The sequence below is a fragment of the Trachypithecus francoisi genome, unplaced genomic scaffold (assembly GCF_009764315.1).
Source record: "Trachypithecus francoisi isolate TF-2019V2 unplaced genomic scaffold, Tfra_2.0 Contig01461, whole genome shotgun sequence".
NCBI classification, from domain to species: Eukaryota; Metazoa; Chordata; class Mammalia; order Primates; family Cercopithecidae; genus Trachypithecus; species Trachypithecus francoisi.
In genome coordinates, this window is record NW_022681433.1 from 14,686,105 (window position 1) to 14,691,126 (window position 5,022).

A 5,022-nucleotide genomic window follows, 5' to 3' on the forward strand; every position below is an offset into this window, starting at 1 on the left:
CAAAACACAGTGGCTTGAAGCAGCTATTCATTTGCTCACTAATTTATGGGTTAGTAATTTGGACCGTGCCAAGCTAGGACAGCTGATCTGTGCTCTGAGCGGTGTTGGTAGCACTCAATCACGTGGCCAGGTCTTGGCTAGGATGGCTGGGCTGGCTGAGTCTCCCTCCATGTGTTCTTTCGCCCTCTAGGAGGCTAGCTTGGGCTGTTGACCTATTGAAGGAAGAATCCCTACCAGCTGGAGAGAGTAGGTCCCATTGTAAGTTGCTTTTCAAGCCTCTGCTTGCATCAGTCTTGCCAATATCTCATTGATTGAAGCAAGTCACACCGCCAAACTGAGCATCAATGTGAGAGGGAACTATGCAAGGAGATGAGTTCAGGGAGATGTGATGTATTGAGAACCATCAGTATAACAATCTACCATACCATATTTTATAGAATATATGTTACAGTGTGTTTTATGCTCTCCATATGAGCAACTTTTTCTTTTGGAAAAAATCGTTCTTTTTTTTGCCTCAAAAAGTGACATTTGTTCAAAGAAAAAAAATGACAAAATGTCCATCCCTTGGCTTCCTTCCCTCCCCCACCCCTGCTGCTCCTCAGCTCCCGCCAAGACTGAACTCTGGCTGGGGCTAGGAAACAGGACAGCCCCTCAGAAGAGGTCAGCAACATTGAGGGGCATTTCCTCAATGGAGGTGCTGTAGAAGGTCTCGATGTCTCGAAGACTCCTCTTGTCTTCTTCTGTCACCATGTTAATAGCCACACCTTTACGGCCAAACTGTCCACCTGGGCTCATTCTGTGGAAATGTTTTCCCTGTTGCTGGGAAGGTCGTAGTTGATGACTAAAGAAACCTGCTACACATCAATGCCTCTGGCCAACAGGTCAGTGGTAATCAAAACTCTGCTAGAGCCAGAACCAAACTCCCTCATGATCATGTCTCGTTCTTTTTGGTCCATATCTCCATGCATGGCCGAGACAGTGAAATCTCGAGGACGCATCTTCTCGGTGAGCCAGTCCACCTTCCTTTGGGTGTTGAGGAAGACGACTGTCTAGGTGATGGTCAGGGTTTCATACAAGTCCAGTGTGTCCAGCTTCCCCTCTTCTCGTTCTACGTTGATGTAGAATTGGCGGACACCCTCCAGGGTCAACTCTTCCTTCTTGACAAGAATCCGAATGGGGTCCCTCATGAACTTCTTGGTCACCTCAAGCACATCAGAAGGCATTGTAGCTGACGGCAAAACTACCTGGGTGTTGCTGTGGAGCTTTTGGAATATGTCATAGATCTGGTCCTTGAATCCACGGCTTAACATTTCATCAGCTTTGTCCAGTACAAACATCTTGATGTATTTGGGAGACAGGTATCTCCGGTTAAGCATATCAAACACACGGCCAGGGGTACCCACGATGATATGGGGAGCTTCCATCTGCAGTTTCTGCACCTCAGCACTAACGTTGGTGCCCCCGATACAGGTGTGACAGGAGGCATCCATGTAGTCTCCTAGTGCCATGACCACCTTCTATGTCTGCTGAGCCAGTTCTCGAGTGGGTGCAACGACCAAGGCCTGGGTGGCTTTTAGATCTAATTCAATCTGCTGCAGAATTGATATGGAAAATGTGGCCATTTTCTCAGTGCCAGATTGGGCTTGAGCAATCACATCATAACCCTTGATACAAGGTAGGATGGCTTGCTCTACCTTGGTATCTAATGGTAGATGGCATCTAATGGTAGACGCCATGATGAAGGGACTCCGAGGGGTTCATGTCATCAAAGCTGTCAACAATCTCATTCCAGTTACTCTCGATGACACCTTCGGGCTTCATCCCATCAGGGCCATTGTCTATGGATTAGGAATCCTGACTCGCAGACATGATCCTTAGAAACTAGCAACAAATTAGTTCTTAACGCACATTGATTACTGTGATGACCAGCCTCTAAGATGGTCCCCAATGATTCTCACCACCTGGTGATCCATGTAGCTAATAAGATATTGAAGAAATGACTGTGTGACTTCAGAGGTTAGGTTATAAAAAGACCTTGCAGCTTCTGCCTCACTTGTTTGGATCACTTACTTTGGAAAAATTAGCTACTTTGTCATGAGAACACTCGCTCAACTGTATAGAGAGGTCCATGTGATGAGAAATTGAGGCATCCTACCAGCAGCCAGTACTGGCTTGCCTAACACATGAGTGTGCCATCTTAGAAGCAGATTGCCCCAGCCTCAGTCAAGCCTTCAGATGACTGCAGTCCTGTGACAGACTCCAAGCCAGAACCACCAGCTAAGTCATTCCCAAATTCCTGACTCACAGAAAGCACGAGATAATAAATGTTTATTATTATTTTAGGCACTAAGTTTTGGAATAACTTGTTATGCAGCAGCAGGTAATTCATACAATTACCTACCAGCTTTATTTAGGCAAGACATAGAAGATCTGAATTAACTTCTGAGATATTTTGATTATCTAGAAAAATTAAATTTATTTTTCTTAGACATCAAATCTGTGTTATCCCTTAAGGAGAAATAGGTTTTGCCTTTTATATAAATAGTATTTAAAAAATAAATGGATAGCAAAACATTGTATCTTGTGCAAAAAACATCCAGCATCATCAGATGTATACTTTCCTCCAGCAAACAAAAGCAACAAATCATTCGCTGGTTTGTTATGCAAAAGAGAGGTATTTTTAAATATTTTTAAGATACAGGGAGGTAAGGAATTTGACTGAACAGCATGTCCATGGAGACTTCTAAATTTTCTTCAAACAAATCCTATATTTAAAAAACATAACTGGTGGTGATTCCCTGGGGAATTCCCCTAAGCCCTTCTTTACTGCTTGGTACGTGGTGTGCTCTTATTAAATACGGTTGAGTCATTTGAGATTTAAGCAATACAGTGTTGGGTTGAACACTGGCTCCATCATTTCCTAAAGTAATTTCTCTGAGCTTTGCTTTCCTCATCTCTACGTGGAGATAAAGGTGCAAATCGTGTGGGTTGTTAGGGGACTTACCACAGGTAACGTATATTAAGGACTTATATCTATGTTATATATCACATATGCAACAGACTTGTGCTAGTAGCAAGACCCACTGTTATCTTCTTTGTGGCACTGTGTCATATGCGTTTTATGACTCCTCCATGCGGCACATTTGTTTTGTGCTAGGAAACACATTTTCATAGTAGGAAGATTCATTAAAGTATTGCCCTGATGGCCTCATATAAACTTTATGCTCCTGGGAACTATTATAGTTCTTTCTAGCTATAAAATAAACCCAAAAGAAGTTGAAATATCAGTTATTAGAAGTTCTTAATAAAACATTGAGTAATTTACAAAATAACTTTAGGCCAGGCACAATGGCTCACGCCTGTAATCACAACAATTTGGGAAGCCGAGGCAGGAGGATTGCTTGACCCCAGGAGTTTCAGACCAGTCTGGGCAACATAGCAAGACCCAATCTCTAAAAAAAATTTTAAAAATTAGCCAGGCAGGGTGGTGTGTACCTGTAGTCCCAGCTACTCAGGAGGCTATGGCAGGAAGATGGCTTGAGCCCAGGAAGTAGAGGCTGCAGTGAGCTATGACTGCCTCTGCACTCCAGCCTGGGCAAAGGGGCAAGAACCTGTCTTTAAGAGAAAAGAAGAAAAGAAAAGAGAACACAGAGAGAAATTAGAAATAGGCTTATTGCAGTTGCCAATTCTGTGTATCTCATGAAGTCCAGACTCTCCGTCTTTGGAATACTTGGGCCAATAGAACTTAATTGTATGCTCAGTTTGACCATATTTTAGGTGCAGCTTTAAAACATATCATTTATTCATTCATTCAATAAACGAAAGGACAGACTCCGAGATAAGCAACTGCAGAGTGGATATGCCCAACCAGACCTCAAACCCTGTCCCTAGTTCTGATTGTCTTGTGTCTAAAAGTTGCACGGACATTGTCTGATGCCGCCCGGATGTGGAGAAACGTGTAGGAGAGACAGCCAAAAGAGGGTGTGTCACTTGGGCAGCCTACACTTCCTCCATTTGACCCAGAAATGGCCCATGAATTTCTCAGACAGCTGGGAGGTGGCTGGACTTAAGCTATCTTAGGTACGCCATCCAAGGCCACCGTCCTTCAGGCAGGGCCAACTGAGGAGCTGTGGTGAAGGCCATAGGTGGGCAGAGAGAGCTCTAACGCCAGCCAGAGCCCGATTTTCATGCTGCAGAGCTGCAGTAGGGAAGGGCATCTGACGCACATCTAGAAAACCCAGAGATTGGTCCAGGAGAGACCCAGCATGTGACCCCTGCCTCACAAATAGTCAGACTGTTTGTGTCTGTAGCCCACAAGGCCACAGCGATCCAGGGAGAGGAGACTGCCTCCCTGCTCCGGGCAGCCCAACAAGGAGCTGTCCCCGCTACTCTGTTCCACCTTCTGCTGCGACCCAGGAGGGTAGGTCCAGGGGAGCTGGAGGGGCAAAGTGTGTACCCTCCATGCCTTTATCTCCTATGTCAAGGTGCTGTCAAGATATACAGCAAGGAGTATGAGATACATACTCCTTGAAGAGGAGGCTGACTTCAAGTAGAATCTAAGGTTACTATTTTTTTTTTTTTTTGAGACGGAGTCTCGCTCTGTCACCCAGGCTGGAGTGCAGTGGCCAGATCTCAGCTCACTGCAAGCCCCGCCTCCCGGGTTCACGCCATTCTCCTGCCTCAGCCTCCCGAGTAGCTGGGACTACAGGTGCCCGCCACCTCGCCCGGCTAGATTTTTGTATTTTTTAGTAGAGACGGGGTTTCACCATGTTAGCCAGGATGGTCTCGATCTCCTGACCTCGTGATCCGCCCGTCTCAGCCTCCCAAAGTGCTGGGATTACAGGCTTGAGCCACCGCGCCCAGCCGGTTACTATTTTAAAAACAAAACTTTTTATTATAGAGAATTTCAAACACAGTGTGCAGCTTTAAAATATAGCGTTCATTCATTCATTCATTCATTCATTCAATAAACGAAAGGACAGACTCCCAGATAAGCAGCTGCAGAGTGGGTGTGCCCAACCA

At 45.2% G+C, this 5,022-nt stretch overlaps 1 pseudogene; it reads right to left on the reverse strand.

Moving 5' to 3' along the window:
- Nucleotides 1-515: 515 nt before the first annotated feature.
- On the reverse strand, nt 516-1,869 carry LOC117096528 (annotated as a pseudogene).
- Between the last annotated feature and the right edge of the window lie 3,153 nt (nt 1,870-5,022).